The sequence below is a fragment of the Nomascus leucogenys genome, chromosome 3, assembly GCF_006542625.1.
Source record: "Nomascus leucogenys isolate Asia chromosome 3, Asia_NLE_v1, whole genome shotgun sequence".
Taxonomy (NCBI): domain Eukaryota; kingdom Metazoa; phylum Chordata; class Mammalia; order Primates; family Hylobatidae; genus Nomascus; species Nomascus leucogenys.
In genome coordinates, this window is record NC_044383.1 from 129,064,426 (window position 1) to 129,089,252 (window position 24,827).

At 37.2% G+C, this 24,827-nt stretch overlaps 1 long non-coding RNA gene across 1 annotated transcript in view; it reads right to left on the reverse strand.

Moving 5' to 3' along the window:
* LOC101178264 overlaps nucleotides 1–24,827 on the reverse strand; it is a 72,943-nt gene that overhangs the window by 36,425 nt on the left and 11,691 nt on the right. Inside the window, exon 2 of the long non-coding RNA XR_178061.2 lies at nucleotides 20,125–20,412. This is a non-coding gene — a long non-coding RNA (uncharacterized LOC101178264). The remainder of the gene's footprint in view (nucleotides 1–20,124; nucleotides 20,413–24,827) is intronic.

Here is a 24,827-nt window from a genome sequence, read left to right on the forward strand (position 1 = left end):
TCTTCATTTTCTGTAAAGCCAGAGAGCGAAGAATGCTATTAGCTATGGAGGACTTCAAGCTCCAATCAGCTCATACTTCTCAGCTGTATGACTTTGAGTAAGTTATTTAACTGCCCTAGCCTGCCTACCTCAAGGGTTGATTTTGGAGATGAAGTTTAAAAAATACATAAAATTGTTTCATGGACATCGCAACATAGTAGGTACACATAAATGTCAATTCACACCCACCACCTCTTCTACCACTTCTTTCTTCTTGTCCACATTCCTGGGCAGGTAGTGGGTAATTTTCAACAGTGGTTCTCAATGAGAGCTCTATCATCCCCTTGGTGGCAGTTTTAAAATGGGGAAGAGCACATGTTTTGGTTGTCGCCATGACAAAGAAGCCACTGGCTTTGTCTAGACCTTTGGCAGGTTCCAGGAATGCCAGATGTCCTGCAATACATGAGACAGTTCCAGACAATAAAGAATTGCTTTGTATCCCACATAACTTTTCACTGCCCCACAAGATAGCTGTATAAGTTAAAAACCTGTTTATGTGGGGCCACGCACAGTGGCTCACGCCTGTAATCCCAGCACTTTGTTAGGCCGAGGTGGGTGGATCACGAGGTCAAGAGATCGAGACCATCCTGGCCAACATGGTGAAACCCCATCTCTACTAAAAATACAAAAATTAGCCGGGGGTGGTGGTGGGCACCTGTAATCCCAGCTACTGGGGAGGCTGAGGCAGAAGAATCACTTCAGCCAGGGAGGTGGAAGTTGCAGTGAGCTGAGATGGTGCCACTGCACTCCAGCCTGGCGACAGAGTGAGACTCTATATCAAAAAAAAAAAAAAAAAACCCAAACCTGTTTATGTGATTTGAACCTGGAAGCTAATTTCATTTTATATAACAACATTGCATTTCCCAAGGAGAATATTGTATTTGTTTTGTTTTGATTTTACCACTTTTTTTTGAAAATCATATTCTTTTTTTTATTATTATACTTTAAGTTTTAGGGTACATGTGCACAACGTGCAGGTTTGTTACATATGTATACATGTGCCATGTTGGTGTGCTGCACCCATTAACTCGTCATTTAACATTAGGTATATCTCCTAATGCTATCCCTCCCCCCTCCCCGCACCCCGAAAATCATATTCTGATAGCAACACTACTTATGCAATTTTTGCCTCGAAATAAAACACACTTCTTGTATTAAAACATCCCATTGTATCCCATAAATATGTACAATTATTATGTGTCAATTAAAAATAAAAATTAAAAAATTTCCACCTCTAACCATCTGCCTCTGTAGCTGTCACAAGTTGGTTTGGTACATAGGTGCAATCACCTGACAATATTCTTATTCCTCTGGAATACTCATTCTTAAACATTTATATAATGAAATCCTACTAATCTATTATAAATTATTTTTCTCTTATTTCTCTTTATACTAGTTTGTGCATTATATTGATCTTTTTGAAGTGATGTGTAGGTAGATCATATTATCCATCATTTTTATTTCAGAATCATAAAAGAAGCATTACAAACTATTTATTACCAAAAGAGAACATGATCAGATCAAGGACTGGTCTAGAAGATCATAAAGGTTTTCAATTGCAGCAAAAACCCTAGAGGGGAATGTATTAGTTCGTTTTCATGCTGCTGATAAAGACATACCGAAAATTGGGAACAAAAAGAGGTTTCATGGGACTTACAGTTCCACATGGCTGGCGAGGCCTCAGAGTCACGGCAGGAGGCCAAAGGCACTTCTTCTATGATGGTGGCAAGTGAATAATGAGAGAAGCAAAAGCGGAAATCCTTCAGATCCCGTGAGACTTATTCACTATCACGATAATAGCACAGGAAAGACCAGTTCCCATGAATCAATTACCTCCCACGGGTCCTTCCCACAACACTTGAGAATTCTGGGAGATACAATTCGAGTCAAGATTTGGTGGTGACACAGCCAAACCATATCAAGAATCATCTCTCCTGTGAAGTAGGGTGGGTTCAACAATTGCATGTTTTCAATTGTAGAATAGTGACATTGGCAAAAATTCCAGCATTTCCGGATCCTAGGTTCAAGATAAAAGCCAACATCTGTCCATCTGGAGCCAGAACCAGGGAGGCAACAGGGCCCAGAATGAATCTTATGAGAAAAGGTCCTTAGCTCAGAAGGAGAGATCAAGTAATTAGTTTGTCCTTTCTAGTTTGCCAAACCAGAAGGCAGGAGATACATCATGAGCCTGTAGAAGAAGTGAAGGGCAAGAAGCCAGAGAGGCAAGTCCACTGAGGAGGGGCAGGGGTGGGGACAATTGTTGCTGGTGGTTAACAAAGTAGTTAGTTGGACAAGGAGTAAGATAAAGAATGTGGAACAGGTTTAGCCTCAGCATCATTTTAATATGTGGGTTGGGACTCCTAGATCTGTGTCCTTCTACCAAACACTGAATATTTGTTGCATGATTTCTTAAAGGTGCCATCCAGCATCTGAAAAATAAGGAATGAAGACATCTGATTTCCTCAAGTTTCTTTGCTAGTGGGCCAGAAGATGGATAAAAAATATTGAAAATTGCCAACGAATAAATCATTATTTGTATTTTGGGATACTTCGTGTTACTTTTATTTTAGTTTATATCTACTAGTGATGGAAAATCTTTTTTCACGATTCACAGAGAACACCAACGCAGGATGAGCTATGGTAATGGTGGTCTAGTTTCCACAGTTTTCCAAATTATGAGGAAGTGAATGATTGCCAAGACCTCCTAATAGGCTCCAGACTACAGAGAGTTTGCAGAAGTAAAATAACAACAACAACAGAAAAAATAAAAGAGAGTGGATAATTTGAAAACATTACTTCCATAGTCTAGTTTATTTTAAATCCAAACAAAATTGAAAGCAATATTTGCTTAGGATAATGTGCAAAATGGATGCACTGTATCCAAAGAATAAAGCACTATTCTATTAGAGTGAGGAACTATATTTGGAAAAGAGTAGTGTTAAAAATAACCCTAAAGGAGGAAGTCAGAAAGGAATCAGAAAGACATTTTACACAGATCAGAAGTGAAGGGTTATCAAAGATAGAAGTCCTAAGACAGCGTATAAGTGTTCTAAAATATTTAGTCTAAGACACATTTAGACGACCTCCTACGTCAGGAGTACCCACCCTGTCACTCACCAGACCTATCATCTTAAGAAATATATGCGGTGCATGCAAAAGTAATTGTTGTTTTGCCATTACTTTTAATATATGTAACATATATTTATATTTGTCTATATTTAATATGTATTCATATATACATATTTATAATGATAGATATAAAGGTAGAAAAGAGATATATTCACTTATTTGTATAAAATTAAATCTTGCTACACGTTATTTTTTAAAAATAAATACATAAAATTAAATCTTTCCAACCTACGCTATGTTGGAGTGTAACTGGTGTACAGGACAGGCACAGCCCTGCCCTCACAAAGATAGCCGAGTGAGGGAGTCAGGCTGCTAAATGGGCAATAATAACACAGACCTGTGCTGGAGCAGTGCATGAGCTGTCACAGAATCTTGGAAGGGCACTTATTTGAGTCCTGGATAGTCAGAGGGAGATTCCCAGAGGAAATGATGTCTAAGCTGAGATCCAAAGGATGAGCTGGAATTTGCTGGGGAATGAGGGTGGCAGAGGGGCAGGAAGATTATGTCCCACAGAGGTAACAGCATTTAGAAAGGCCCGGAGAGGATAAGGACTCATCAGAGAGACAGAAGTTCAATGTGACAAGATCAGTGGCATGGAGTGGAGTGGAGTGGAAGCTACCGAGGTAAATAGGAACCAGATCATAACGAGGTATCTTAAGGGTTTGTGCATCCTAAAAGCAATGGCGAGATTTTAAAGGGCTTGAGCAGGGAAGCGACGTAAGCAGGTGGAACATCATTCTGGCTACAGTGTGGAGAACAAATTAAAAGAAAGAAAACATATATATTGTTTGTATAGTAATGTCTCTATTCAATCATTATATGTTGCTCACCTGCCATTTCCTATTTTCTAAATCCTACGTCCTAACTGGCCAAGGTGAACCCAACATATCACTCTCTCATAAGCATTTTTAAAAGATATGCCAGTATTTCCTGATTAACATATTAGAAAAGAATGAAACAAGAACTATAGATAATAAGGCAAGATTTTAATTGATGGAGACTCTTGAAGTAATCAGAAAATAATTATAAATGTAAGATAAAGTGTCAGCTCACCTGATAGAGCTAGAGCCGTAAAGAATCTTGTATCTATAATATGGGTAACAAAAATTGTAATTCAAAGTCTTAAGAGCCCATTTTTAAAGGAATCCTGGGAAAGCCTCATGGAGGAGGTAGAATTTTTGTCTGGGTTGTTTTTAAAGGATAAGTAAGTTTAAGAAACTGAGAATGGGAAGTAGGGTGGAAGGATCCTCTTGAAAAAGGGTCAGGAGAAGACACTATACATACAAAGTATAAGTTTTGTTTGCAGCTGGGGTCACGAAGCTGGACAAGTGCAGGACCCTGACTGCCACAACTCATGGCCTCCAGAATGGAGAACAATCAAGTTTTGAAGCAGGAAGGACTTCCAGCTCTGCTCTAGGAAATCTAAGCTCGCTGTGACAGGTGGCATAGATTAAAGTCTTGAGGACTAGTGGCAGGGAGACCAGCCTGGCTTCAACAGTGCAAACACAACGTGAAAAAGGCATCAACTTGGTGGCTCGATGAATATTGGAAGGAAAGGATTTAGAGAGAATGTGAAATGAGGGAAACTACAAGGAGGGTGAGAGAGAAGAAGCCCTTCTGAATACTTGGGAATGCTAGTTGAAAATGGGCCAGTCAGCGTCGTTCTCATGCAGAAACTATGGGGATCATGCCAAACCAATGCAAATGTCAGCGTAAGTATTTGCGTCTACTAGGAATGTGAGTACTAAGTTACCAGCCCTTGTAATAAACACAATTAACAGCATGGAAGCCATTAGACTGGTTCTTGGAAAAGGGCTCGTGAGAAACATTTGCTTTGAATACTTGGCTTTAGTGCTGTTAAAAAGCAGAGTGAGAGCCGGGCGTGGTGGCTCATGCCTGTAATCCTAGCACTTTGGGAGGCCAAGGCAGGCAGATCACTTGAGGTCAGGAGTTCAAGACCAGTCTGGCCAACATGGTGAGACCCCATCTCTACTAAAAATACAAAAATTAGCCAGGTGTGGTGGCATGTGCCCGTAATCCTAGCTACTTGGTAGGCTGAGGCAGGAGAATCACTTGAACCCAGGAGGCGGAGGTTGCAGTAAGCCGAGATTGTACCACTGCACTCCAGCCTAGGAGATAGGAGACAGAGTGAGACTCCATCTCAAAAAAAAAAAAAGCAGAGCTAGAAAGCTAAGTTATTGTTATTTGGCCAGGGGCTTGTTTGTATGAAGTAATAGCAAACAATCTTAATAGTTTTAAATAGCCCTGAACAATTCTCTGATTTTGAGAAAAACTAGTGAGTACATTGTTATCTTGATGGAAATTAGCACACAGAGCCACAAAGTTTTCTCCACTTTCTCCTCTATGGTTTCTAATAATCCTGCACCTGCTTCCCTACCCGTTACCACTGGCCAAGGAAAAGCCAAAGTAATGTGTCCATTCAGGATTCTCTTCTACATACCTAGAAGCCTTTCTGGAAAAGAGTATTCAGAGAAAAATAAAGACAAAGCAAATCATAGGGCATTACTGGCTGGGAAGCCTTGAAACTTGGTTTCCGTACTAACCTTAAGAAACTGGCAATTGAGAGACAAGTTTCTGAACAAGGTAGTAATAATAAAAATTGCATTTTAATATTTAAGTATAGTTGCTAATATAAGGTAAATGAGGAGAGGGAAAGACTAGAAGGATTTACAGGAGGTTCTAAGAGGAAGATGTCATTGTGAATAAAATAGAAAATGAGTGGAGTTTGAGGTTTTTTTAGTGCCTAGAAAAAGAGAAAAGAAATGGTTACAAAAGGTGTTTTAGGTAAAGAGACACCATTATTTGAATCTGGGCCATGTATGGGAATGCAGGGCTGGGGTGAGAGGTATGAAGACACAGGAGCTACCACAGAACAGAGTAGTGTTAATCCTGGTAATTCTCATCCACACCAGTACAGGTAGATAAAATTTAGAGGTGAAAGTCCACTGTATTTAACCAGAAGAAATCACTGTTAATTTCAAATGGATAGCCAATTTGAGGAGAGTCTAAAGTGGGGGGGGGAATGTTAATAGAAAGCAAAAGAATAACGAGATTACAAATAAAGGTATGATGAAGGTGTGGGATTTGAAGGAAGAAAGCAACAAAATATGGCTGGACTTCAGAAGATAGTGAGGTATGTAGATGAAGGATCAATCTGATTTCAAAACCATGAGCAAAGGCCAGAATAGCTCTGGTGGTTTAACACCCAGTGTTTTTATTGCTTTATGAAATACAAATTGTGAAGTCTTAAAATTGTTTTACGCATAGCATAATGTACGGGGAGTCACCTCGGCCCACAGCCCCTCTGTCTTGTTAGATGTTATTGTCCCATTCATGAGAAGGACAAAGCGGTGCCGTGAACACAGGGGAAGAGGAGAGACCCAGGGATGAAAGCCAGGACAGGAAAGATGAACTCAGTAATAGGAACAACGAGGAAACAGTGTGGGGAGGGAATAAACATTTATTTCCTAATACAAACCAGATGCTATAAATATATTATCTCATTCAACCTTCACCACAGCCATGAGGAGCAGATAGACAATTGAAGAAAGAAGAGGTTGAGGAACTTACCCAAGAACACAGAACTGCATTGAAGCTGAGACTCCATTCAGAACCTAGTATCACAACATTCCTCTCCTCGAGATGGGAAAAATAGCGCTTGTAGGATAGAAGAAACAAGAAGTTGAAAACTGAAGATGAAAGTTATTACACAGAAAAAAAAATCATAGAAACAGGATGTTGAAAACATACTAAGCCACTAGTGTTCAACGTCAAGGGTGTTATTGGACTGTTATGGGAAACGCCCTGGACTATTGAGATAACTATTTAAGAAAAGCTAATTTTCACACACGGAGTGATCGGAAGAAACTTGTACAATCAACTGAGACATCCGATGAAAACCGTAAATAATGAGAATGTCCTCTTTCCTCTGGCATAAAAATATTGCCAGATTGTGGCGACAGTTCAAAAACTTTATGAAGGAGACTCCCCCCACCCTGCCCCGGAGAAGAGTCATCCTTCCTTTTCCTTCCCCCAGCTCCTTCTCTCAGCCAGCCCTTTCTCAGCCACTCTGATTTCGGGAAATAAAAACGGCAGCGAATTCAGTATTTGCTCTTGGCATCACTTCCTCTCTTTCCAAGCCACCCCCCACATTTCCCATTCAATCTATGTATTATAATGTGTATCCCCATCTCATGTCCTCGAGAAAGGCTTTCAAATAAAACAAGTACTACCTGTTTTGATAAAAGTATCTCCTTCGAAAGTTATTTTCTTAAATGTCATTACCTTAAGTCTACATAGGATAAATAAATCAATAAAACACAAAATGTCTCTTCCCTGGACAAAAAAATTCTGAAAATTGTTTATTTCATGAGAAATGCATGACAGATGGTATGAGTAGTGGTGAGGCGTTCAAAACAGAACAAAGTTTCCTACTGTTCTGTCAGATGTTTCCACTCTCTGTTCCATCCATTAAACGCTGACTTATTTTTCTTCCACAAATTCAGTTTGGCTTCTAAAAAAAAATAAATAATGCTTTGGGTATTCATTTAAGATTTTCTTATACTTTTACTGGAAACCTCAATCTGAAATGTAACCTTCACAGCACAGGGATTAAGCGGCTGGAAGCATCTATAATAACTATTGCAACACATAAAAAATGATGCTTATTGTTCAAGGGAGCATTCAATTACCTATGATCACTCAGATTATTAAATTGGATGTGTAGAGTGGTACATAAGTAATATTTAAATGTTTCATGCGCCAGGCATGGTGGCTCACACCTGTAATCCTAATACTTTGGGAGGCCTAGGTGGGCGGATCACTTGAGGTCAGGAGTTCGAGACCAGCCTGGCCAACATGGTAAAATCCTGTCTCTACAAAAAATACAAAAATTAGCCAGCCATGGTGGCGGGCGCCTGTAATCCCAGCTATTCGGGAGGCTGAGGCTCGAGAATTGGTTGAACACTGGAGGTGGAGGTTTCAGTGAGCAGAGATGGAGCCCCTGCACTCCAGCCTGGGTGACAGAGCAAGATGCTGACTCAAATAAATAAATAAATAAATAAGTTTCAGGAAAGAAGGTTACTATTAAAATCCCAAATGTTCAATTGGTCAGTAATGGGTTTGCTAAAACAATACCCATATTGCCTCAAGGATGGTTCTACGAAGCTTGTCTAACCCACAGTCCACGGGCCTCATGTGGCCCAAGACAGCTTTAAATTCAGCCCAACACAAACATTTCATAAACTTTCTTAAAACATTTTGAGGTTTTTTTGCAATTATTATTTTTTTTTAGCTCATAAGCTATTGTTAGTCTTAGTGTATTTTATGTGTGGCCCAAGACATTTCTTCTTCTTCCAATGTGGCTCAGAGAAGCTAAAAGATTGGATACCCCTGTTTAGGCTATATTTTGGTAAACAATGAAAGGTATTCTCATAGAGGTCCACTATACCTTATGACTGAGATAAATGATGACAAATCATTTATAATAAATCAGTGATAAATGCATGAAATGGAAGCATTTGCATGACTTAATGCACAACGTGCACACACACACACACACACACAACTTTCAACAAGACATGATTCAATATGGTCATGTATGAACTTTGCCAACTCCTACATGACCCAGATGATCCATGCCTACTACATACTTCTCTCTCATGCAGTTTGTTTTGTTTACTTCCCCTTTTTTATTCTTTTGAATAAAATTTTTGGATCTAAAGGAACAATGAACTTCTAGAAGAAAACTTGTAGAGATGTGGATGATAAAGTTTTCAACGGGCATTCCAGATGACAAGTGGATCATATTTTTATTCTTCCTGCTGAGTCAGATCCTTTATAGAATTGAGTGACTCCACTCGGAATATGCTGATTTATGATAGGAACTGAGATTTATATCACTCTATTAAAAAGACTGTAATCTCTAAAAAGAAAATAATTAGACAAGACGTTAAAAGATCCTAATTAAAAGCAAAAAATTTTTCAGCAAAACCATATCTGCTAAAAATTAAAGAAACATTTTCAAGGTTATTCTGGAAATAAATTGACTCTACTTGGCAATCTTCACAAAATGGAAAGTACTGCTGTCTCTCCTGCCAGTTTTCTTGTGTGTAACTGACCACTGCTAAATAAGAAACGAACCCAAAACTCTATTGCTTTAATTATTTGTCTGATTGACCAGCAAACCAACATTAAAAATTATTTTATTTTTACAGAGGAGATTTGCAAAGTGGGTTGCCATCTGTAATTGTTTTTTTTAAAAACACAGCATTCAGTAGTATAATTGGCTAAAATATTGTTGTTGATAGAATCCTAATGGTAATTACAAACTGAAAAGAAACTAGAATATTGAAATCTGAATAATTTAAAGCAGAATTTTTAAAGTGACAGCAAAATTATTGTGCTACTTTCAAGGCACGGACTTGCCTTTTAGGTTTCTTTTCTTCAGAATTCAAATCTGTGACATGCACAGGTTAGTACTTAAGCATTAATAGATTTAACTGTTAACTTTTACAGGGGATTACCAGGGAGTGGGTTTGAGAAAAGTGGACATACAGGGATTATCTGTAAATGTCCTTGCAACTTCTCTGAAAATCTAAAATAATTGTTTTTAATGTAAGGATTATGGTTATTTAGAGAAGGAAATCTGGGAGAGGAAAAGAGCTTAGGGAGAGCTCCACGGAGCAAGCCCTGTTTGTATTGGACAGGCAGAATTAATATACAAATTAATGTGTAATAGTTACTCATTAATTGCCCTGAAGAGGAAGGGCATTCTAAGGAGAGGTAAAAACATTGAAAAGTACAAAGAGGTACAGTCCTGGCTAACCAGAAAATGTCAAACAGCTTTCACTCCTTCATTAACTGAGGTTTAGAACCATTCCTCTGTGAGATCTAAGATTTAGGGGCCGATCACCACAGCTAGGATTTTGTATCAAGTCCCCAAACTTCCTGTCAATTATACACTCAACCCTGTTCTCCCAGGGACTATCTCTCCCTGTCTAGTGGATCAAATTTTCTTCTTGACCCATGATGGCAGACACATCACACATTGGTACAGCTACTTTGACCTTGCCATTTTGACATGGGAGTATTTTGGCATACTGTTGTCCATGTTACAATTCTAATTCACGTGACGTTTAAAAGGGAAAGTCTCCCTTCCTTTCTCATGGATTCCTGAGCGTTTTGCTGGAGGAGTCTTAGTACTCATCACTTTTTACCTTGAACTGTTACCAACGCCTGAAAAAAAGACACAGGGCTGCAATGGAGAAGCACTCAGGGTCTGGAGTTACTGCTTATACCTGCCAGTGGTATAAGGCATGACAATAGCCATCTCAATCGGCCTTTCTGAATTGTTTCTTCATCCTTGTGATGATAGCACTTTAAGCGCCAGGTTGCAGTAAGGAAGTAATGAAGTCCAGTGCCTGGAATAAAATAAGTACTTAATAAATGCTCGCTATTCTCAAGCAGTTTCTTCTTAGGAAGAAAGAGTCTGTCTTATTCATCTTGGAATCCCCCATAACCCAGTGCCTTATTCCTATTATGCTGCATTCTCTTATGAAAAGATAAACAACCCTTAGAGATACCTTTCAATCACACTTTAGAATTGTACTGGATTTCTTCTTTCATGTACATAAATTATAATGCTTTGTATTGTAGCTATATTATCATCAAAGGGCTCTCATTGTATATGTTTTGCACAAAGAAACTGAAAATCCAAGGGAGTCATTTGCTCAAGGGTATGCAAGCTAGTTATTGGGCATATTACTCTTATGAGCTACTTCCTATTTCATAACAGCTCAGCCTCCCGTCCTTGGCATAGCTTTTTCCTTCACTCATATCTGTTTTCTCTGTTGCCTTATGGCCAAGAAACTCACCATAAGAAAACTCCAGTCACATTTGCTGAATAGAAGTAACACTGTCTAATGCTTTCATTAAGGACAAAACACATCTGCTTCTTCACTCTATGTGAAAATTGTACCTAGTTCTAAGAAGATATGATGTCACAATATGTGAAAAGCATAACAGTTCATGGTAAAGGAACATCAACATTCCCTAGTGCTTTTAACGCAAAATTGTGTGCCGCTGTGTTCCATTTCTGTGATTATATATATGCAAGCTTAATGTAACTGATATTCTTATTTGTAAACACTAGAAAATGTAAACAAAACTTGACATGTTAGTCAGAATATTGAGGTGGTTGGAATGAATGCCTTAATTTTTCTGTTATATTTTTAAATTAATAGCATTTTATAGCAACCTATATTGCTCTTTAGACTTTATATGAAATAGTCCTTAGAGTTGAAACAGAGTAAAAACCTGAATATGGTGGAAAGCTATATTAAGATATTTTAAAAATTATTTCTAATAAAGTTTTATAGACTTTAGGGCATGCAGCATTTGTCTAATTAACTATTAATACATAGTAATTTCATTATTGTGGATTCCCTTTTTATATTTTAAGAAATATATGAATGGCGTGGTGTAAAAGATGTAGAATGCAAATCTCATTCCTATGTAAGCAAAGCACTGATATACGCCTAAGTTCTTCCATTTGTTTTTTGGTTTTTGTTTTTGTTTTTGAGACAGAGTCTCATTCTGTTGCCGAGGCTGGAGTGCAGTGGCACTGTGTTGGCTCACTTCTCCTGGGTTCAAGCAATTCTCCTGCCTCAGCCTCCCAAGTAGCTGGGATTACAGGCGTCCACCTCCATGCCCGGCTAGTTTTTATATTTTTAGTAGAGACGGGGTTTCGCCATGTTGGCCAGGCTGGTCTTGAACTCCTGACCTCAGGTGATCCACCTGCCTCGGCCTCCCAAAGTGCTGGGATTACAGGCATGAGCCAATGTGCTCAGCCAAGTTCTTCCATTTGACCAAGGTAAATCTGTTCACATCCTCCTCTTTCCTCCTGAAAAATTACTTTCTGCCAATGTATTTATTACAGATGTTTGTTTTATGCTTGTTAATTTTCCATTTGTCTGGTACCATGCCTTTTTGTTTGACCTGCTGAGTCCTCATGTAGACATTAGGGTGGATGGGTACATAAAGATTTTTCTTGAATTTTGAGTCTTTCTTTGTTTCCTGAGGATAATATCTTTTATTAGTCTTCTGCATAAAAATTTTATCCTTTGAGCTGTGGGCAGCTTATGGAAAAAATGCCTAGGAATATGACTAAAATATTTAAAAACCATTATATTTTAAAAGCCAATATTTTTACTTTTTATTTATATATTTATTTAATTGTAAGTTGATGGATTATAGCTATATATATATTTATGGAGAATAAAGTGATATCATGATTTATGAGTACAATGTGTAATAATTAAATAAAGCTAATATTTTAAAATGTATGAATGTCTTCTACTGAATCATGGCATGCATAATTGGTGTCCTGAAATATTATAATTTCAAAAGAATTGCTTTACTATAACTTCTTTCATAATTTGCCTACACATGCACTCCTCTGCTTGATCTTTTGTTTCTGTTATGACAAGGGAGAAGTTTTTTAAATTACGTGTCATTCACAAAGAGTCCCTTCACACAATTGACTCTTGAAAAGCAGATACCTTCAATAAGTCAGCCAAGTAAATTCCTATGAAGTCAAAAGACAGAAGTAAATGCTCCCTACCCTAGTCCTTTCTTCACATGCTTTTTTTTTTTTTTTTTTTTTGGTTCCACAAACCTCTTTCTAAAAATATGCAGGGTTTCCAAGACAATAATTGATTCTGTTATTTCTAGTACAAATTTACAGGTCTAAAATTCCTTCTAGTTTTATTCCAAAAATGAAATTCCAGGTCTCTTTAATAGTTGTTTTATATGAATTCCCTCATTCATTGATTTTCCTAACAAATTTTTATTATCTGACCAAAATGCATCAACTACAATATTGTAATCTGAAGATAAAAATATGAATAAGAAAATTTTCCCGCCTTCATAAACTAATGGTGATACAGGTTTAGAATCATCAGAATGCAATATGATAAAGTGCCAACTGATGAAGAAGCACTAAGGAGAAAGAAAGAAACGATATTTGAACGAACCAAGAAAAGCCTCCCAGAAGTGTTGGGTCATAACAATTGTGTAGGTGCTCATCAGATGAAGAGGAAGAGGATGGGCCTTCTAAGTGGCAGGAGATAAATGATAGGGCAGGCAGGTCAAAAGAAGAGTCAAGGAAAAATAGGATGTTGATAGACACTAAAGGGTCTATATACCAATGACCCTGAGGACATGGAGGATTCATAACAGATTTTCAAATACCGATTGAAATAAACACATTTAAGGTCATAAGTATCTGTATGCAATGTATATTATAATCCTTTTTTTCTGGCACATAATATTAATAGGTTGTTTAATGTGACTGTTATCTTTAGATATGACTTTATTGATGTTCCAACTTTTACACAGCCAAAAATGGTCCAGAACCATTTCTTATTTAATTAATTATTCTTTCCAAGTGCCTAGTGAGTACTCATAAAATACTACACGACTATAGGAAAGCACTCTCTTCTGTAAAGAGTTTGGTTATTGGACAATCAAGATATAGCATATCTTTATGTTTATTTAATACCTCTTTGACCGTAAGCATGCCTCAATGTTTTATTTATTATTCATTTCACTAGCCTGATGTGGTCTCAGTTCTTGTTTAGGTTTCTGCTCTAAGGAATTGAATCATAAAAGTAAAGGAGAAAGCCCTGTGCAGCACAGGCTATGAAACATAGGTCAATCTTTGTGAAAATAGGTGTAGGGAACAGTGGCTTTCTGAGACATAACTCAGCAAATCAAAGGAAAAACAGACTTTTGCATTCAGCCCTGATGGGGTAACAGGACACAGATTTACCTTCTCACCACAAACAACTGGAGCGTTGGGCAAAATACATGAACAACTGTCTTTAGATGTTTGGCAATGAACTCTGCATGTTTGTGATCCCTAATAAAACAGTATAAAATAAAAAGAATGGTGCGTTAGTGACCTGTAGCAAGCTAATCTAACATATGCGTTGTATTAGTCTTTTTTCATGCTGCTGATAAAACCATACTGAGACTAGGTGATTTATAAAGAAAAAGTGGTTTAACGGACTCACAGTTCCACGTGGCTGGGGAAGCCTCACAATCATGGTGGAAGGCGAAAGGCACTTCTTACATAGCATCAAGCAAGACAGAATGAGAACCAAATGAAGGGGGTTTCCCATTATAAAATCATCAGATCTTGTGAGACTTATTCACTGCCATGAGAACAGTATGGGGGAAGTCACTTCCATGATTCAATTCTCTCTCACCGGCTCCCTCCAGCAACACATGAGGATTGTGAAAACTACAATTCAAGATGAGATTTGGGTGGGGACACAGCCAAACCATATCATGTGTAATTTTAGTTATGGGGAAATACTTGAATAATGGAAAATTTTTTTGTAAATTTGATGAAAACTGTAAATGCAAAGGTTCAAGAAACGCAACAAATCCCAAGACAGATAAACATATACACATGAAGACACAAACATGCCAAAGCCCATCATAATTAAAATGCTGATAATAAGTGATGATGAGAAAAAAAACTTTTCTTGTTGTTGTTTTTGTTTTGTTTTTTTATTTTTTGTTTTGAGACAGGGTCTCACTCTGTCTCCCAGACCGGAGTGCAGTGGCGTGATCTCAACTCAGAAATCCTGTGAGTCAAAAGACATCTATAAAGTACCAAATGAAAAACACTCACGACCTAGACATATCCAGCAGAAATATCCTTTAATAGATCCTTTAAAAATAAAGAAAAAATATAAAGTTTTTTTAGACAAGCAAAAGTTGAAAAATATTTGTCACTAGCAAATCTGTACTACCGAAGTGTTAAAGGTTGTTCTTTAGGAAAATTATGTAATAAACTTAAATCTTTGCAAAGTATTGCAATTGAAAAGTACAGAAATAGTAAATGTAAATAAACATATTTTTCTAATTTTTTGATTCCTTAAAAGATAATTGTCAGTAAAAAAAATAATCAATATATTATATGTTTTGTAATACATGTAGAAGTAAAGTCTATGCAAAAATACAGGTTGAATACCCGTTGGCCAAAATGCTGGGGACCAGAAGGGTTTTGAATTTTGGATTTTTTTGAATATTGGAATATTTGAATACACATAATGAGGTATCTTGGGAATGGGACCCAAGTCTAAACACAAAATTAATCCATGTTTTATATACACCTTATGCACATATCCTGAAGGTAATTTTATGCAAAATATTTAATATTTTCGTGCATGAAACAAAGTTTGTATGCATTGAGTTGTAGAAGGCAAAGATGTCAGGTATGGAATTTTCCACTTGAAGCATCAATTTGGTGCTCAAAATGTTCTGAATTTTGGAGCGTTTCAAATTTCAGACCGAAAAGATGAAAAAGATGTATCTTGTTGTACAGTTCTTACTTTTTATAGAGGCATAATATTAACTGAATGTAGACTGTGAAAAGTTAATGATGCATACTGCAAACCTTAAAGCAAACACTTTTAAAAAGGGAGAGAGTAAGTCATAGCGCCAATGAAACAGACTAATAAAAAATACTTGATTTATATAATAGAAGGCAGGAAAAGAGAAAAAAGAACTCAGAACAAGTGGGTCAAAGAGAACACAAATAGTAAGACAATGAATTTCAACATAACTGTATTAATAATTACATTAAATCCAAACGGTATAAACAGTCTAATTAAAAGGCAGAGATTGTAAGACTGAATAAACAAATATGACCTACTACTTATATACTGTCTACAAGAAATTCACTTTAAATATCAAAAAATGATAAAACTAAAAGGATGATAAAAGACGTAACATGCAAACACTGATCATAATAAAGCTGAACTGTGTCTTTTAAGATTATATGGGAATTCAAAACAAGAAATATCACCAGGGATAAAGAGGGAATTTCATGAGACTAAAGTGTTCAATTTATCAAAATACCATATCTGTTATCAGCCATAACAGACCTGAAGTCAACATTCACTAATTCTGTGATCTTAAAGCATATGACTTCAGCTTTCTCAGACTAAGTTCCTTAATTTTATAAAATGGGGCTACTGCTTGACAGGACCCTTGCTACTAAAAGTACTCTGAGTTCTATGTGAAATGTGAAATTATTTCTTTGCCCATTTTCAAATGTTTATTTTTAATTTTTTAACTCTTCATTTTTCAATCATTTCAGGTTTATAAAGCAGCTACAAAAAATCTTTGTATATTTTCACCAAAATTTCCCAGAAGTTAACATCTTATGTAACTAAATTATCAAAATCAGGAGATTAAACATTGATTCAGTACAATTATTAAACCTTCTTTAAAGTTTTACCAATTGTCTCTCTAATGTCATTTTTATTGTCCAGGATCCAATCCATGATCACATGCTGGTTTTGGCTGCCATGTATATCCACTCTCCTTTATTCTAGAACTGATTCTCAGTGCTTCTTTGTCTTCCATGTTCTTGCCACTTTTGAAGAGCACTGGTCAGTTATGTTCAGAAATATTTCTAAATTTAGAGTTATTATTTTTTTTTTATTTGAGACAGTCTCACTCTGCCACCCAGGCTGGAGTGCAGTGGCACAGTCTCGGCTCACTGAAACCTCCTCCTCCCAGGTTCAAGCGATTTCCCTGCCTCAGCCTCCTGAGTAGCTGGGATTAGAGGCGTGTGCCACCTTGTCAGACTATTTTGTATTTTTGGTGGAGAGGGTGTTTCACCATGTTGACCAGGCTGGTCTTGAACTCCTGACCTCAAGTGATACACCCACCTTGGCCTTCCAAAGTGCTGGGATTACAGGCATGAGCCATTGCGCCTGGCCAAATTTAGGGCTGATGGATTCCACAATTAAATATACACTAGTTATTTTGAGTAAAAAAATCACAGGAATTACGCCATGTCCTTTTGAGTGCAGCATATCGGGAGACACAGGCCATTGATTTGTCTCTGACTGATGATGTTAACTTTGATTAGTAGGTTAAGGTGGTGTCTTCCAGGCTTCTTCACCTTAAAGTTACTATTTTTCTTTTTTAAACCCTCAGAAAGTGTACCCTGTCACGTTTTCTCATTCAGCTTGGCATAAACAGAAAGAGGAAAGGAGGAAGGGGAGTGGAGAGAGAGAGAGAGAGAGAGAGGAGAGAGAGAGAGAGAGGAGAGAGAGAGAGAGGAAGGGGGGGGGGAGAGAGAGAGAGAGAGAGAGACCCTGCCTCTGAAAAAAAGGAACTCCTCGGGCACCTGAATTGTGCTGATGTTAACTCCTGTTTCAGTGGGAAAGTGTAAGACCTATAAGGGGAACAAAGGGAATATTGGTCTCTCCTTGGGTTTTTCTCCAGGTGGCATGTCATTTTCCCCTCCATCAGCTGAAGTCTCTCATTCCACCCTAGGAAGTTGTTCTTGAACTCGGGCACAGGAGGAGTTTCCTTTCTGGGATGTTGAGCAAGTCCATTTTTACCTAATAACTTCATCCAGTATTCATTCTTGGCTCTGAAAGCTGCTCCTCCCACGTGGTCTGCAAAACAACACACCCTCATCCTACTCTGCCTGTTTATGTCACTGCTTCATCTGATGATTGTCTGTAATGGTCACATCTGTTGCTTATCTGCCTTGTAGGAGGCCGTGGAGATGAGCAAGGTAATATGTGTTCAAAGGAAAGGAAAACATGTCCCACTCTGAACCACACTCTTTTTCGGGGGCACAACATCACTGAAGTCATCATCTGCCCAGGATACCTCATGATTTAATCATAGGAGATATCCCTTTACATGTAGGAAACTATAATTCCAGAAGAGTGAAGGGACTTAGTGAAAACACAACTGAAGATGTAAATAATCCAAACTTAGAACTCAAATTTCCAGATTGTAAGGACTCTTGTTTAAAACACTACTGGCTCTCAGACGCCATGGAGCACCTAAGAAAGTTGTATGAAGATGAGCAAGACCCAATTTCATATTTACACAAAATTGCAGTATTCTAGACACTAAAGTACAGACGGAAGTAATTCTTCTCATGGGGAAATGCATTTACTTAGGAGTAAGCCCATGTGTAACAATGTAAAAAATAATTTTATAGCCAATGACTTTACACTCATATCAGCTGAGTTCTAACCATGGTTTTAATTAAAAAAATATATATTTATTCTTTTTTGGTTCAAAAAGCAATACAAGAACAATGTAAAATTTGAAACTGTAGAAAAATGTATTATACAAAAATGTAAGATGTAATGTGAAAAAATAAAAAGCACTGTTAAAGATAATCACTACTATAGTTCTGGTTAGTAAAATTCTCCAACTTTTCTGCCTATGTAATATAAAAATATTTATATATTTTATATTATTTTCTATATTGTATTCATATTAAAATACGAGATTATTCCTACTTCTTTGAGAAAGCTCCTTTTTACACTTATTATGAAGCTTTTCCTGTGAAGTTATACTACCTGAGTTTTAATGAGTGTAAAGTATTCTATTGGATGGTTGAACCATAATTTATGTAAATATTATATAATATTTATGTAAATAACATATTGTTGGGACATAAAGTAGTTTTTTTTAATGCTATTAACAATGACCATGACCAGCCTGGGCAATATGGCAAAACCCCATCTCCACAAAAAAATTTTAAAAAATTAGCCAGGCGTAGTAGCATGTACCTGCAGTCCCAGCTACCCACTAGGCTGAGGTGGAAGGATCAGTTGAGCCTGGGAGATGAAGGCTACAGTGAGCCATGATCATATCACTGCACTCCAGCCTGAATGACAGAGTGAGACTCAAATAAAACCCCAAACCCACAATGATTAAATTAATATTCAAATATTTGAATCTTTATGTACATTCACAATAGGTAAAGTATGTATAAATTAAAGTTTAAACTTATTTACTAATAAGTTACCAAAATCAGGAGATTTTTGTTACATATTTCTGTATTTCCTCTAGAAAGATTTACCCCAATTTACAATCTTCAAGCACTGTCTGTTTACTTCTTTGTTGTGACTATGAGGAGTGCATCTGGCCACAGAGAACAGAAAACCTGACCACAGCAGTAAAAGTAAGAAGTCTGTTTGTCTCAGACCACAAGAAGGCCAGAGGTTATCAATCTTTTCGTCTTTTTCATTCAGTAGTGTTTCACATGCATTTGCCTATATACAACCTGTATTAGCCCATTCTCACACTGCTATAAAGAACTGCCAGAGACTGGGTAATTTATAAAGGAAGAGGCTTAATTGACTCACAGTTCCGCATGGCTGGGGAGGCCTCAGGAAACTTACAATCACGATGGAAGGGGAAGCAAACACACCCTTCTTCACATGATGGCAGGAACGAGAAGTGCCTAGCAAACGGGGGAAAGCCCCTTATAAAACCATCAGATATCGTGAGAACTCACTATCATGAGAAGAGCAGCATGGGGGTAACCACCCCCATGATTCAATTACCTCCCACTGGGTCCCTCCCATGACACATGGGGATTATGGAAACTACAATTCAATATGAGATTTGGGTAACGACATAGCCAAACCGTACATATCACACCATGCTTTTTAAAAGTTGACATCATCAAATGGCTATAATTATACAATAATTTTATTCTAATCATTCCCTAATTTTCCTTTTTATGTTATTTTAATTAATCCTGTTTTGAACAGCTTTATGTATAATTTTTAGTTTACATCTTGGATTATAAGAGTCCTACGACTGAGGATTTCTACCTATTTTGATATCGTGGTCTAGTATTCTAAATGTTTTAAAAATTTATTTTAAAATGAACTTTGTATTCTAGAATAGTCTTAGATTTACAGGGAAGTTGCAAAGATAGTACACAGGGTTCCCATAACCCTGCATCCAGTTTCTCTAATTGTTAACATCTTCCGTTACTATGGTACATTTGTCAAAACTAATGAATCAATATTGATACATCATTAATTAAAGTTCATACTTTATTCGTATGTTCTTAGATTTTACCTGTTGTCCTTTTTCTGTTCCAGAAACCCACCCAGAATACCACTGAGTCATCATGTTTCCCTGAACTGTCTTTAGGCTGTGGCAGTTTCTCAGACTTTCCTTGCTTTTGATGACCTTGACAGTTTTGATGAATATTAATCAGGCATTTTGTAGAATCTTCCTCAATTTGGACATGTATGATGTTTTCCTCATGATTAGATGGTGGTTACAAATTTTGGGGAGGAAGAACACAGAGGTAGAATGCCATTTTCCTCACATCACATCGAAAGTTCATACTGTCAACATGACCTGTCATGGATGATGTCAAATGCAATTATGTGGCTGAAGCAGAGTTCTTTTCCACTGAGAGTTACTCTTTCCCCTTCCCTCCATGCTGTGTTCTTTAGAAGGAAGTCACTATGTGCAGCCCATACTTATGGGGGTTGCTGCGGGGGCAGTTATTCTCCACATCTTTGAGGGGATAGCTATACAAATTATTTGGAATTCTTTTGTACATGTTATTTATTCAATAACTCATGAATATTTGTTTTATACATTGGGATATAATGTAATACTGCACTATTTATTTTCTTGCTCCAGTTACCCCAGCCGTGGCCATTGGAATCTCTTTCTGTTGGCTTCTATATTCCTTTAACATACTCCATTTTTGTTTTGTTTTCAGCATTTCCTTATTTTATGACACTACACAATGCTCCAGACTTGTCTTGTATATTTTCTGCCCCATTCCTAGAATCGGCGTTTCTCCACAGAGCCTGATGCTTTTTATTGGAGAACAGTATTACAAACCAAGATCTAGAAACTGAGTATGCTTAATACTTTATAACCTGTAATCAGCGATATATTTTTTCTAATTTTAATCCCATTCTCATTGCAATTAAAAATTCATATACAGATATGTAAAATATCTGCAATTAAGCCTATTCTTTGTGTCTTGTTCTTGACAGAAATAAAGCAAGGCTGTTCTCAGGCATATGCTGGATTTCCTTTAATATTAATATGACTAAGGGTGATGCATGGATAGTTGCCTGCTGGGCAGAATGCCTTTTCACCCTTTCAGAGTTTCACCTGAAATCTCAGCCTCAGCCTTAGGGTCACCTCCTATAAGCTCTGTGAATTGCACAGGAGGAGGAACAAGGTCCACTCTGTCATTCTGCCTCACCTCAGTAAACACAGCCATGAAAAGCTACTTCTATTCTCATTTCTCTAACTTCACATCTTCCATTAAACAAACCCAAGATTCCACCTCTGAAAAATAAATTGTATATAGCAAGGCAGTACAACAGCAAGACACATCCTGATTTGAAGCTCCATTTTGTACCATTCCACTTGTAACATCATTTTTACGAAACGACAAGATCAAAAGAACAAATTTAAGAAATATGAAGAACCACATTCATTTTTATGCAGTCATTATAGGCATTGTCCAATGATCAAGACCATTGGCATTGGAGCTAAAATAAGAACAGAGAAGTATTACAGTGGAGAATCGAATCCATCAATCACATTGACAGTAAATTGCACACTAATCCTTTATCTATTATTTACAGTATCAATAAGTGTATCCTGTCTAGACTACAGAGTACTTAAACTCAAAGGTGCAATAATAACAAAGAATAACATTATTAAATAATAAGCATCAATTAAAAATTAAAATGAATGGAATATAAGAAAAAGCACCCTATATATTGTGTTGATAAACCTAGTTTCTTTTGTGAAACTGTTATAGGAATTATGATTTATGCTAGCTGATAAATCTGATTTTGACAGTTGGGTCAACAAAAAACTCAGATTTTTTAAATTAAAATTTTTTTGCTGGAAAAAGGATCCCTATATGAATAAAATTTTAAATTTACATAATCAATGTTTTAGTATTTCCAAATTTTTTATGTGGTTTTCAAATTTGTATCTTATCAGTGTCATGTCAAATAAAAAAAGCTAAAGTAAATGGTTTATCTTGACCAAATTTAACAATCATGACTTCTGTAGCTGCAAACAAAGCTTATCCGTTACCAAATGCAGCGTAGAATTTAACTTATATTTAGATAAAGTCAGGAAATGGCCTCTAAATGGTCCTCAATTTTCTTTCATTTAGACAAAAACTGAGTTTCCCCCTTTTGCTGAGTTGTTCAGTTAAAAGACTATTTGATTTGGAGAGTGTGACTGATGGCTCCCCGTGAGAAGGGGCAGGGCAGAGCCAGGCCTGACCAGAGACGGAGCCACTCTGTCCCCTAGGAAGCTGACTCAGGTTCCAAGGCTTATGCCCTGGGCTTTGGCCCACAGGCATTTACTCAGAGAAAATTTGTAGAGTACAATCACGGTTGTTGAGTATAATCATGATGGCCCTTGATCAGTCATTCATTTCATATAGGAGCTACTTGGCATGTGTTTCAGAGGACTGGGATGAGAGTGGAGATCCATGACATGATACCAGTGATCATGTGGGTCCTAAGGACAGGTGGTGCAGGTGTCCATGGCGAAACAAGGCCTTAGCTGGTAGACTGGATTTCAGAGACAGGATCCTAATACCCACCAGGAAATTTGTCTGGAAGAAAAAGAAGCTCCTAGGTTTCTGAGAGGAAAACCCTATAGGTTATTTAACAAAGATCTTAAATTAGATTAATGCAGAAGCTCAACTTTAGAATCAGTGGCACATAGCAAGGTTGAGCTTATGGACAAGACCATCTTCTTTTAAGAGCCTGACACTGAAGGATGTGTGGCTAGGGTGTGAGCATAGGAGTCAAAATTCAGCAGGAGACATTGATCCTAGATCAGATTAAAAGCAAAGGAGTCTTAGCCTCAGAAAAGTAGCTGCTGGAACAGAGCACATGGAAGGCCTGTAATTTGGTACTGACTGGCTAACTTGGCAGCTTTTAGTATGGGGTCAAACCTAATGGGACTTGATATTAAGAATGGGACTTGATACTGAGGCTTCTGCCTGGGGGATTAGCACAGTTTAAATATGGCCTGACACAGGGGTGAAGTTGCTCTTGTATATGGGATGTCAGGAGTCCCAGCTGTGAGGAACTGGGAATTATAGAGACTGAAATCAGAAGACATGATGACTAAATGTAATGTCACACCCTGAATTGGATCCTGGGGCAGAAAGAGGTTATTAGGTAAAAAGTAAAAATATTTGAATAAAGTTTGGTCTTTAGTTAATTAAAATATGTCAATAACCATTCACTAGTTGTTAAAAATGAATCATAGAGATGTGATATGTTAACAATAACAGAAACTGGGTACAGGTTATATAGCCACCTTCTGTACTATCATCATGACTTTTTTGTAAATCTGAAACTATTCAAAAGTAAAAGTTTATTTTTTTAAAATCAGGCACCTCATTATCTTCCTCTTCTTTTTTGTTCTCTCATGGAGAAAATAGCATTTCCATTTCATTTTATCTGAGTGCTTTAGTATCTTTCCAGTAACATGTTTTATGTTTTTTTGTCTATGTCATATATAAAAATAAGCCCATTTTGCTTGCATACTACAATGTCTTAGTCTAGTCAGGCTGCTATAACAAAAATGCCATAAACTGAGAGATTTCTATGCAATAGGAATTTATTTCTCATAGTTCAGAAGGCCAGGAAGCTCAAGAACAAGGTGCCAGCAGATTTGCTACCAGGTGAGGGCCCACCCTGGTTCACAGAAGGCATCTTTTCCACCCTCACTTGGTGGAAGGGGTAAGGGATCTTTCTTGGGCCTCTTGTAAAAGGCACATCCTATTCATGAGGGTTCCATCTTCATGATCTAATCATTTCCCAAAGCTCTCACCTCCTAATACTGTCACATAAGAGAATTTTTCAACTACTGAATTTCGAGGCACACTCAGATCATAGCATAACAAAAATTGTTCAATAACAAAAAATAACATGTCCTATGACTTCAGATATAATATTAATTGAAGAAATGATTTTATAACTGTGAATAAAGCATATTTTTAAAATAGTGTTTAAAAACAGAATAAATTTACTTTGAAGTCAATAAAGGTTACTTTTTGAATTAATGCTTGACATCATTTTAAATTTAATTTATCCCCTTACTTCCTTCTTTCATCTCTCTCTCTTTCTACCTGTTGCATTTTGTTAAAAATCTACAGTTATATTTGATAGTTATAAAAAGCTTAGAATTGTCATATCTTTGACACCATCTACTTCAATTCTATCTTTGGATAAAGACATGGAGGTTCAGGGTTTTGATAAACTACCCAAAATGAGCTATGCAATTCCATGTATTAATAAATAACAAAACTGGGCCTAGATCCAGTAGTCTACCAGTATTAGTTGGTTTTCATGCTGCTGATAAAGACCTACCCAAGACTGGGCAATCTACAAAAGAAAGAGGTTTATTAGACTTAACAGTTCCACGTGGCTGGGGAGGCCTCACATCATGGTGGAAAGCAAGGAGGAGTAAGTCACATTTTATGTGGATGGCAGCAGGCAAAGAGAACTTGTGCAGGGAAACTCCCAGTTTTAAAACCGTCAGATCTTGTGAGACCCATACACTATCACAAGAAAAGCATGGGAGAGACCAGCCCCCATGATTCAATCATCTTCCACTGGGTCCCTCACACAACACATGGGAATCATGGGAGCTACAAGATGAGATTTGGGTGGGGACACAGAGCCAATCCGTATGACTACCTCCTAACAAAAAGCACATTTTAATGTACAGTCTTGCCTTCACTCTATAAAAATTACTTT